Here is a 13076-nt window from a genome sequence, read left to right as displayed (position 1 = left end):
ACATGCGAGCCATTTGCGTCACGCATTTGAAAACAGTACAAGCAATTTTTAGTTCCATAAACATGGCAAACACAAGTATGCAATAGATGGTAGCAATCATCTCCTGTAAAACCAAACATACCCCTCCTCCTCCCTCCTGCCCCCCTGGCACTATGGCAAAATGACTTAAAGAAATAAAACAATGTAATGTCATATGGGACACTTGAAAAATAGCACATTAATCTGAGTCCAGTTGTATTGAACATCCGTAGTGTGGAAATAAAAAAATACATAGCACCTTACAAGTCAGGGTGACTTAGTAAATATAATCTCAGTAGGTTCCAGAAGTCCTTAGGCCGTGAAGATTCAGGCAGCTCTTCAGCATAAATCTACGACTGCTCCCGACAATAGGTCAAATCACGGACCCACTTTCGAATAGTAGGCAACCCCTTTCGGACCAACATTGCGCCACTGCCCGCTCGGCCATTAGTTTGCTACAACAACCAACCTCCTTTTGCATGGTTTCAAGGATGTCACATTGCCAAGCAGACATATCTCAGGCAAGCATCTTACCCATTCCTGCACCACATCCGTGAGCACATTCACAACTTGAGACCAGAACACAGTTATCCCTGCACATAGCCAAGAGAGATGTAAAAAGTCGGCATCTGCCTGCCCACACCTCACACAGCAAGCCGAAACATGCAGTCAAAATTTCCGCAGCTGCATAAGAGTATAATAGAGCTGGTGTAAAAATTTAAAATGTATGATGCGAAGGTTGCAGTTAGCTGTAAGACGCCCTGTCAGTTTACAACAAAAGTGCCAATGTTCTACGGACAATACGTTGCCCAGGGTGACATTCCATTTAACGTACGAGGGATGTACCTCCACCTCCCGCTTGCAAAGAGATGCAGCGCATAATTTAGTGATCAGTCCCTTACGGTCTTCACCAACGAGCACCGCCTGCAGTGCTCGCAATGCCTGAGGTTCAATTGGATAATTAGGATATACATCCCGAATTGCTTGTCGAACCCTCACGTATGTGAAGCACAGCATAGAACCATGCGTCCGACCCGCCTGCACATCCAGCAATGAACGGAACTGACCTTGCTTATACAAGTCCCCCAATGTCGTGTTTCCCACTGTTTGCAGCGTACGCAGTGCTGAGCACTCTTGTGCTGCGGATATGCCAGGATGTGCCGCGACCGGCAATTTAGGACCATAGAGGTAGGGTAGCTTAGCCCTTCTAGCCAATGTCCGCCAAGCCCAGGCAGTGCATTGCACAGGATTGAGTTCCATCCGGGGGCCTTCACTCCCACCCGAGAGGGCGGCTGCCACCAGTGGTACTGGAAGTATTGCGTCAGCCTCTATCGCCGTATGGGGAAGAAAACGTTGTGGAAAAAACAATAATGCGCAAATTGCACCTGTGTACATAAGTAATGGAGGCGTATATATGCGGCGCTTCGAAAACACGGCGGTCAAATAGTTGCACCAGAGTGTCCCAGCTACAGCGAGGCTTCTTAGCCCCCCAAGCGAATGACAGCAGGGCCGTCTGCAACGCCTGAAAGGCAGAGACGTTCAAACAGATAGGGATATTCACAAACAGATATAATAATTTTGGTAAAACTGCCATTTTGATCACCGCGATCCGGTCCGCAAGCGAGAGGGGCAGGCGAGTCCACCGCTCAGCCTTTTCAGTGAACTGTGTGATAGTGCGTCCGTAATTCATGGCAATTACCTGTGCAGGGTCTCTGTGTAGCCAGACCCCCAGATATTTTACCGGGTCCTGGGTCCATGACAGGGGAAAATCCATTTCAAATTCGGTAGTGCCAGCTGTCAGGGGGAATACTGTCGACTTGGCCCAGTTGATCCCTAAGCCGGAGAATCCTTCAAATTTAACATATTCGCGTAATAATTCAGGGAGGTAGGTTGCAGGCTCACGGACATATAATATCATATCATCCGCATAAAGCGAAACAACCAGTGGTCGCTGTCGGAAGCGCAATGCAGCGGAGGCATGCAATTGGCACAACTTACAGGCCAGTGGCTCCAGAGCCAGTGCAAATAGCATGGGTGACAGGGGGCAGCCTTGTCATATATTCCCAAGAGAGAGAGTCAAATGCCTTAGTGGCATCGAGAAGCACTGCTACGGCCTGAAAATCAGAGTCAAAATAGTGAAGAGTGGCAAAAGGGGTACGTAAATTGTGTGAGGTAGATCATGCAGGTACAAAACCGGACTGGTCAGGTAGTACCAGCAAAGGAACCAGAGGTTGAAGGTGAAGGGCAATCATTTTTGCCAAAATCTTGGCGTCGATATTAATCATTGAGAGTGGTCTGTAGGAATCACAGCAATTGGGTGCCTTATCAGGTTTCAACAGCATCACTATGAGAGCCTCTCGTAGCGAAGGCGGAAGCCGTCCGGTGTCGTACGCCTCCGCATACACCTCAAGCAATCTAGGGGCTAGTTCATCTGCGAATGCGTTGTAAAACTTGCTTGGGAATCCATCTAAGCCTGCAGCTTTACACGTGGGGAGGGACATAATCGCAAGCTTTACATCCTCCTCATCAAACGGCTGAATAAGATATTCTCTATGGCCAGGGGCCAGCCAGACCAATTCCTCCGTATCTGAAGGAGTTCGGGAGTCGCGTCGTCTTCTCTTGAGTTGCTTGGCATGTTCCAGAGCTGCCTTGGGGTCGTTAAAAATGCGAGAGTCTCCATCTGTGCCTATTTTTAGGCAGGCTGGGTACAGCATGGCGTAAGGGACCCCTTTGGTTTGGAGAAATTTTTAGACAGCCCCAAACTCCCTCCGTGCAGCTTGTACAGCGACAGTAAAATCGAGGAAGAACGAGAGTTTATTACCTTGGTGTTCAATAGTACCCTTCAACCTGTAATTCAATACTCTTGCGATAATGGGGCGGGGAGGAGCACCCGGGACCAGGTGCGCGGCCAACGAGGGATGCGGCCGCTCTTCAATAAACATATGTGAAAGCTGCTCTGTACCAAAGAGGTCTGTGATCAGTGTCTCAATAAATGTCTCCATTTTGCCCACATTGGTTGATTCTGGTAGGCCAGTAATGCGAATGTTATTATATCTGGAGCGTGCCTCCAAATTCTCATTCTTAGCTTGGATAACGGTGAGGACCTTTTCCATATTAAGAGCCTTCCCTGCGACATCGCTAAGGCCATCTTCCGCCGCAGACACCTGCTGTTCGACTTCCCCCATGCGGGCATTCTGCTTTTCTAACTGCGAGGACATGTGGTCTAGTCAGTGATTAACAGCTGCCATTGTGCCCTCTATGGATTCAAGGCTGCTCTGCATGGCCAACAGCGTGGTCTCAAGAGTAGAGGGCCCCTCCAACTGTGCATCAGCCTTGGAATCCGAAGCAGCCTTCCGCGGTGTCTTAGTAGGTTTACGCGCCTCAAACATGAGGCGAGGCTGGGATTTATCTGTTCTGCCCATGGCGCACAATGTCAAACCGGAGAGGGGGGGGGGGGGGCTGGAACCCAGCACTCCTGGCATCCCCTGCAGGTCGCAAGTATAAGGCCGAAAGGACTCTCACCACTCTCCGCTCTTCCAAAACAGCCCAATGAGGTACTCAAAATAAATATATGTGCTGCCAGTCCGTCACTGACACATAATATCACAAAATGTTGGGATGTATGACCTGGCTGGAGTGCAGTGAAAATGCCCCCTCTGTGCTATGTGTAGTTATGGCGACAGACCCCACACGAAGCGCAGCACAGCTAATATACTGTTGGAGGTAGAGGGGCAAGCGCTGACCCTGGGCTGCCAAATTGAAAGAGATGTGCCCACTCAAGCAACACAACTGTAGGGGATGGCATCTCAATGTAAGGGCATACAGAGCACACTGCAGGACAACACCTAGGCTGCAGGGAACTCCCGCAGCACCAGCTCCTGGAGCAGCCTCACTTAAGTGGTCCATAGACATCCTCCAGCACCCCAGTGAAGGACAACTCGTGAGCGGGCCTGGCCTGGGGTCTATAGGCATAGAAAGCGCAGGGCATCCCTCCCTCAGGGGCTCAGCGCCACAATCTCAAGCGTGTCCTGGAGGGCGGCCCAGTAGTAGCAGTGTAAATGTTGGCAGGCAGACTAGAGGATTGAAGGCCATGCAGGGAAGCGCCGCCGCCCACATCCCAGTGTCTCCTCCCGAGAAGACTTCAGCCGCCAATTCCCCCCCAAGCGCCTGCCCCAGCTTGCAGGTTGTGGTGCTGACCAGGGATCGCACCCACCTCCACAGCCAGGAATCCCGGCCAGACCGCACCCACTCACCAGGACCAGCACCCGAAGGGTCATCTCCACCAGCCGCCGTCCTCACTTCGGCACGGTATTCGGGGGTCCCCCTCCTGTCCTCAGCCGCCGCCTCGCCGGTGCAGGCTTAACAATAACGGCAGCAGCACGCGTTGTCTCGGCGCAAGGAGCAGTCTCCTCAGGGCATGGACAGCTGCAGTGGCGCCCGGTCCTCCACCAGCAGGCACCTCTCCTTCGCGGGCAAGGAAGGAGCGCAGCAGTTGAGCCTCGCTAGTTGGACACTCCGGTGGCTGCCATCTTCGGCGCCTCCAGGAATCAGCCGCTGTGGCGCGCTTCATCCTGCCACAACTCCCCCAAAGCCGTGCAGAAGTCTCAGACAGGTAGGGTTGCACACTTTTGCAGCGTGGATGTAGTTTAGACAGGCAGATTTTGGGCGGATGGTGGCTCAGCCGGGCGGAGCGACCCCAAGAAGCATCCTTAATAACAAAGCAAGTTTGGGATCACCCAGAGATTGCCGGCATGGCTAAAAAGATAGTCCAGTCCTGTCTGATTTGTCTCCAGTATAATCCTGGAACACAAACTCCAACAGGAGGGTTTACGATACCAACTGCACTTTTTGAGGTCCTGAAAATGGACTACATCCAGTTTGAGCGCTGTAACAATCTAAAGTATGTCCTGGTAGTGGTTTGTGCCTTCAGTAAATGGGTGGAGGCATATGCTACGAAGGATAATACAGCTCTTACGACAGCAAAGGTGCTCCTAAAGGAGTTTTTCCCCCGTTTCTGCATTTGTCGAGTTTTATGGAGTGACAATGGACACCATTTCATTCGGCAAGATGTCAAATATGTCATGAAAGGATTGGGGATTAAGCAGAAGTTTCATGCTGCTTTTCACCCACAATCAGTGGGGCTAGTGAAGCGATATAACTCCACTCTGAAATTGAAACTGGCTAAGATACAAGCCTCCATGTCATTGAAATGGCCTGATGCGCTGCCTCTGGCGTTGTTATCTATCAGATCGATACCACATTCACGAACTGGCATCACACCATATGAGGTGGTTTTCAGAAGGCCTATGAATATTTGGGGGATTCCTAAGCCACGCCCTATTCATGACGTACCACATGTGTTGATGAAGAATTATTTGTCACAGTTGACTGATAGTTTGTCTTCTATTTATCACCAGGTTCAGGAAACACTTCCAGACAGGTCGCATGGTGAAGGCCACTGCTTGCATCCTGGTGATTTTGTGGTCATAAAGTAATTCCAGAGGACCAACTCCCTAGCACCGAGATGGCGAGGCCCTGAGCAGGTGCTACTGGTTACCAGGACTGCAGTCCAAGTGCCAATCAGAAGAACTGGGTCCATGCGACACACTGTCGAAAAGTGTTGCAGGACCTAGTGAGCCCAGCGGCACTGACAGATCACCGCGATGTTCTTGTCATCGAGAAAGGAAGAGCTGTGTCACCTGAAGGACCTGAGGAAGTTTTTCCGGACCACACGATAACTGGTACATCCCGATATTAGTTTTGACCCAGAAGGAAAGACACTTGGTTGAAAAAGACTGTTTGAGCCACTGTCCTGGGTGGTTAAAGACTGACTTAAAAGGGGGGTAGTCTATTAGTGACTACTCGTCTCAATGTTAGTGAAGATATCAACCCCTGCTCAGGACTTTAGGGAACCATCTGCTTTGTTGTTTGATGACGGAATGAATATGCTTGAGGAGAAGAAACCGGCTGCTGCGAGAATCTGTAATAAACAAACCATGATTGCTACTGGACTCACTTTGGCCGTTGCTATCATTGCTACAATAACTTGGGTTGTAGAGGAAGTAGCTCCTGTTCGAAATCTATTGACTGCTACTACTCCTGTCCCCATTGAACATCACTATTTCACTCTACCTTATCATGAGCAAAAGCACAGAATGTCCTACCTCAATAATGCTTTCATTCAGATGTTGCACCATACACACAATGCTACGAACATTGCCAACTGCTGGGTATGTGGAATGATGCCAGCTCATCAGAAAAAGGGAGGAACACCTTTTATTCCTTTGCCGTTTCACATAATGGCTCCTGCAGAGCCTGGTTTGCACTTTTGTGGGTTTGTCATATCACTAATATTACTAATTTTGATGTAGGTAGACTTAACGCTCAGTTGAATAAAGTCTGCTACCCTGATGAGGAAGGAGATCCACAAGCTAAAGGAACTGTATTGGAAATGGAGGAGTATCATCGAGGAAATTCCTCCACACCCTATGTTTCCCCCAACACTTGAACCATCAAGGGTAATGGACCTCCTGTTATCGCTGTTACTAGAGCTCGAGCGGATCTCTGCGTGAGCAGTATTGGCAATATTCCTTGGAAAAAGTGACTGTACTTCAGTGTTGAATATTACTGGAATGAACAATAACAGTTTTTTTGTCTTCACAAAACACCTATTTCATTTGTTGAAGTAAAGGTTATTACCATCTACCTATTGGGTGGTCAGGAAGTTGCTACGTATCCTTTTTGCTTCCACCTGTGTTCTTAGCATCTGCATCCTATCATAAAGACTATAAACTGTTTAATGACATTTCCAAAAATAGATTTAAGAGGACAATAAATAATGATGAGGTGAATCAAACTGATACTGCACTACAGCAGTATATTGACTTTAATTTGGGACTATTCTTCTTTGTTGGAGCGGCCTTAAACTGTTGAAAGATCAGCCGTTTGACACAAGTTGTAGAGGCTGTAACCAATCAGACAGCAACGGCGCTTGGTAACATCACAGAGGAACTTCAAATTGCGAGAATTGGGCCCTTCAAAATAGGATGGTTCTTGATGTCATCCTCTCAGACCGTGGTGGTGCATGTCGCATCATCGGGAGTAGCTGCTGCGTTTATATCCCTGACCACGCCCCTTCTGTTTTTGATGCAATTTCCAAGATGTACAAAATAGCCACTTTAATCCACCAGGATTCAGGGACATGGACTTTGACTGGATGGCTATGGAACATGTTTACTGTATGGGGCTGGAAACTTTTATCAGCCCTATGTATAATTTTTGCAATTCTTTTCACTTGTTGCCCATGTATTCAAGGTGGCCCAATGCTTTGTTCCCTATGTGTTTCTACTTGCACCTCATGTATACCAACTAAACAGAATGTTAAGAATGTAAATGCCCGCCGAGCAATAGATCAGGAAATTAGTGAAATGATGAAGATTGATGTCCACAATATTTTTTGTACTCCTTCAAAAGCATAGGAAGATGTCTTCAGCATATGCTAAAAGGGTCCTCTGTGGAAATCTGAAATAATTTCCGTTAGCATGAGCTGAAGCCTTCTTGGTTGTGGCATCCATTTTGTTAGCTATGTAATTCTTCCGTCTTCACTGTTGCTTGCTCTTCTATTCTGCTTGTGTCATCAGCTTTAGTTAACTCCTTCTGTACTGAGCCAAAGCAATGTACGTGCTGAGAAAAGGCCTGTAGCTGCTAAAATGCACCTGGTTAAAGATGTAACTGTCAATCATTTGTGCTGTTGTAAACAGTTCTGTTCTCCCTCTCACTTTGCTGACTAGGTGATTACCCATCTGTCCATGTCTGGCTGTAACTATTCCTGTGTAGGCTTGTACCATCTATTTGTAACTACATGCTTGCTCTGCAACAAACTCTGTATATAAGCACCATGGTCTGTGTATTCAATGTACTACCTCAGGCAGCAATTGAGAGTGCTGTGTGGACGTAGTCCCACTCATGAGTGATTAATAAACTTGTTATTTGAATTCCAGCTTCGGTGCCAATCTCTATTTTGTTGGTCTATGGACCCGTGGACAGAGAAGGGTGCCCCTGCACCGGTGTGTTCATTAAAAAGCACATTTCCACACACTGGCCTTGCATAGTCTGTAGCTTATCTGTCTACCACCAGCACACTGGTCTTGCATAGTCTGTAGCTTCTCTGTCTACAGCCAGCACAGTGGCCTTGCATAGATTGTAGCTTACCTGTCTATCGTCAGCACAGTGGCTTTGCCTAGACTGTAGATTACTGATCTACTGTAAGCAAACTGGCCTTTCATAGTCTGTAGCTTACCTGTCTACCGCCAGCACACTGGTCTTTCATAGTCTGTAGCTTATCTGTCTACAGCCAGCACGGTTGCCTTGCATAGACTGTAGCTTACCTGTCTATTGCCAGCACGGTGGCTTTGCCTAGACTGTGGCTTACCTGTCTACTGCCAGCACACTGGCCTTGCATAGTCTGTAGCGTACCTGTCTACTGCCAGCACACTGGTCTTGCATAGACTGTTGCTAATCTGTCTACCGCCAGCACATTGGCCTTTCATAGACTGTAGCTTACCTGACTATTGCCAGCAGACTGCACTGGCCTTGCATAGACTGTAGCTTACCTGTTTATGCCAGCAATGTTACCTTGCATAGTCTGTGCCTTACCTGTCTACATCCAGCACACTGGCCTTGCATAGACTCTTGCTTACCTGTCTACCGCCAGCACACTAGCCTTGCATAGACTGTAGCTTACCTGTTTATACTAGCACTGTGACCTTGCATAGTCTGTGGCTTACCTGTCTACTGCCAGCACACTGGCCTTTCATAGACTGTAGCTTACCTGTTTATACCAGCACTGGGGCCTTGCAAAGTCTGTGGCTTACCTGTTTACTGCCCGTACACTGGTCTTGCATAGACCGTTGCTTACCTGTCCATCACCAGCATATTGGCCTTGCATAGTCTGTAGCGTACCTGTCTATCGCCAGCACACTGGCCTTGCACAGACTGTAGCTTATCTGTCTACCGCCAGAACACTGGACTTTCATAGATGTAGCTTACCTGTCTATTGCCAGTACACTGGCCTTGCATAGACTGTTGCTTACCTGTAGGTCACCAGCATACTGACCTTGCATAGTCTGTGGCTTACCTGTCTATTGCCAGCAGACTGGCCTTGCATAGTTTGTAGCGTACCCGTCTACTGCCAGCACACTAACCTTGCATAGACTGTAGCTTAACTGTCTACTGCCAGCCCACTGGCCTTGCATAGACTGTTGCTTACCTGTCTACCACCAGCATACTGGCCTTGCATAGTCTGTAGCGTAGCCGTCTACTGCCAGCACACTGGCCTTGAGTAGACTGTAGCTTACCTGTCTATCGCCAACACACTGGTCTTGCACTGACTGTAGCTTATCTGTCTACCGCCAGCACACTGGTCTTGCATAGACTGTAGCTTACCTGTCACTGCCAGCACAGTGGCCTTGCATAGACTGTCGCTTACCTGTCTATTGCCAGCACACTGGCCTTGCATAGTCTGTAGCTTACCTGTCTACCGCCAGCACACTGGCCTTTCATAGATGTAGCTTACCTGTCTATCACCAGCACAAGGTCCTTGCATAGACTGTAGCTTACCTGTTTATATCAGCACTATGATCTTACATAGTTTGGGGCTTACCTGTCTACTGCCAGCACACTGGTCTTGCATAGACTGTTGCTTACCTGTCTATCGCCAGCACAGTGGGCTTTTATATTCTGAAGCGTACCTTTCTACCGCCAGCACACTGGCCTTACACAGACGTTAGCTTACCTGTCTGCTCCCAGCACACTGGCCTTGCACAGACTATAGCTTAACTGTCTATTGCCAGCACAGTGGTCTTGCATAGACTGTAGCTTACTTATCTACCCCCCAGCACACTGACCCTGCATAGACTGTAGCTTACCTGCATACTGCCAGCACACTTGTCTTGCATAGACTCTAGCTTACCTGTCTATCGCCAGCACGGTGGCCTTGCATAGACTGTGGCTTACCGGTCTACTGCCAGCACACTGGCCTTGCATAGTCTGTAGCGTACCTGTCTACCACCAGCACACTGGCCTTGCACATACTGTAGCTCATCTCGCCACCGCCAGCACACTGGTCTTGCATAGACTGTAGATTACTGCTCTACCATAAGGACACTGGCCTTCCATAGTCTGTAGCTTACCTGTCTACCACCAGCACACTGTTCTCGCATAGTCTGTAGCATATCAATATACTGCCAGCATAGTGGCCTTGCATAGTCTGTAGCGTACCTGTCTACCGCCAGCACACTGGTCTCGCATAGTCTGTAGCTTATCTGTATACCGCCAGCATGCTGGCCTTGCATAGACTGTTGCTTACCTGTTTATGTCCACACTGTGACCTTACATAGTCTGTGGCTTACCTGTCTTCTGCCGGCACACTGGCCTTGCATATACTGTGGCTTACCTGTCTGCCACCAACATACTGGCCTTGCATAGACTGTAGCTTACCTATCTATCGCCAGCACACTGGCCCGGCATAGACTGTAGCTTACCTGTCTACTTCCAGCACACTTGTCTTGCATAGACTGTAGCTTACCCATCTACTGCCAGCACTGTGGCCTTGCATAGTCTGTAGCTTAGCTGTCTACCGCTAGCACACTGGTTTTGCATGGACTGTAGCTTACCTGTCTACTGCCAGCATACTGGCCTTGCATAATCTGTAGCATACCTGTCTACCACCAGCGCACTGGCCTTGCACAGACTGTAGCTTATCTATCTACCCCCAGGACACTGGTCTTGAATAGACTGTAGCTTACTTGTTTATACTTGCACTGTGACCTTGCATAGTCTGTTGCTTATCGGTCTACTGCCAGCACACTGGCCTTGCATAGACTGTGGCTTACCTGTCTATCACCAGCACACTGGCCTTGCATAGACTGTAGTTTACCGGTCTATCAACAGCACACTGGCCTTGCATAGAGTGTAGCTTACCTGTATATACTAGCACTGTGACCTTGCATAGTCTGTGGCTTACCTGTCTACTGGCAACACACTGGCCTTGCCCGGACTGTTGCTTACCTGTCTCATCACCAGCATACTGGCCTTGCATAGTCAGTAGCGTACCCATCTACTACCAGCACACTAGTCTTGCATTAACTGTTGCTTACCTGTACGTCACCAGCATACTGGCCTTGCATAGTCTGTGGCTTACCTGTCTACTGCCAGCAGACTGGCCCTGCATAGACTGTTGCTTACCTGTCTGCCGCCAGCACAGTGGCCTTACACAGACTTTAGCTTACCTGTCTGCTCGCAGCTCACTGGCCTTGCATAGACTGTTGCTTACCTGTCTATCGCCAGCATGGTGGCCTTGCATAGACTGTGGCTTACCTTTTTACTGCCAGCCCACTAGCCCTACATAGACTGTAGCTTACCTGTGTATCGCCAACACACTTGCCTTGCCTATCTATTTATTTGACACATTTTTCGAGTTTTACATAGCACAAACTTGAACCAAAGGTATCAGAGCGCTTTACAGAGTTTGCATAGCAAAATGTACAAGGAATACTTAAGAAGAGAAAAATAGTAGGCATGCAAGGTAATAATATATAATAGATGGTATAGTAGATGGACGATATAGACTGTGGCTTACCTGTCAATAGCCAGCACGCTGGCCTTGCATAGACTGTAGCTTACCTTTCTATCGCCAAGACACGGGCTATGCATAGACTGTAGTTTTAGCCTTCGTGAGACACACAGTGGGTTGCAACACATTTTCTTCATTGGTTCATCGCCACAAACCCTGCCAAGTCACTCTTTTTCCATTTTATCGGGGTATCCTTGTCCTCCTTGATTTGACACCGTCAACCATATGTTGTTGGTGCGGCGACTAAAGGAGGTAGGGATTAACGAGCGGGCTTTGGCCCTCCTCTCCTCGTTTCTGGATGACAGAAAACGAGTCTGAACTGGGAGGGTCTACAATCGGGCAATTTTTCCTGAGGCGTCCCACAAGGCTCAGCTTTTTCCCCTACTCTGTTTAATGTTTATGTCAGGCCGCTGGCCAGAGTAGTGAGGAAACATGGTTTCACCTTCGTGTCTTATGCGGACGATTCGCAATTGGTGATATCGGTATCCGATAGACCGGAGCTAACAGCGGCAAGATTCTATGGCTGTCTGAAGGACGTTATGGAGTGGATGAGCCTGAGTTTCCTAAAGATAAACACGGAGAAAACAGAAGTCATTGAATTTGGCAATGGACCTCCAATATGGAGCGCTCTGTGGTGGCCACCAGAGGCGGGGAAATGTCCTCTACCTGTCAGAAAGGTGAGGAATCTTGGGGTGATTTTCGACGATAAACTGAACACGTCAGCTCAGGTGAACAGTCTAACTTCAGCATGTTTTTTGTTGCTTAAGACGCTGCGTAAAATCTTCCCCTTCATTCCCCGGGCATCTCAGAAGACGGTAATGGCCGCCCTCTTCATGTCCAGATTAGATTATTGTAATACGATGTTCCTGGGCATTGATGAGCATCAGATCAGTAAAATTCAGTCACTGCAGAACGCTGCCGTCCATGTTATTTTAAATCTACACAAGGGTCACCCTGCCTCCAATGGAAGAAGGTCACTACATTGGCTCCCTGTTCAGCAGAGATTTGAGTTCAAGGCGCTCTGCTTGGTGCACAAGGCATGTTACGGTGGGGGCTCGGTGGACTGCCAGGACAGGTTTAGGCTCTACACCCCCTCGCGGGATCTACGATCAGCCAACCTTGGCCTTATCTGTACTTCCAGACATAGACGGGCCAGATGGGGTGGCCGCTCATTTGCTAAATGTGCAATCCAATTATGGAACAAACTACCAGTGGCCTTGCGACTTCAGCAGAATCTTTCCTCTTTCAAGACGCCTTTGGCATTCGAGCACTTAATAAGCTTCTTTATACTTATTCTTATACTTATGAAGGCGAAGGACAGTAAATGCTCCAAAGGCGTCCGTATTGTGAAACCCTACGATGTCAAGCCGCCGTTGGAATTAAAATTTATAAAAGTAGCACCACCGCCTGGAGGGGGTGGCAGTTT

This window comes from Triturus cristatus, chromosome 3_1 (assembly GCF_964204655.1).
Source record: "Triturus cristatus chromosome 3_1, aTriCri1.1, whole genome shotgun sequence".
In the NCBI taxonomy this organism is placed as follows: domain Eukaryota; kingdom Metazoa; phylum Chordata; class Amphibia; order Caudata; family Salamandridae; genus Triturus; species Triturus cristatus.
The sequence above is the reverse complement of the archived record's forward strand: the minus strand, read 5'-3'. Positions refer to the sequence as shown.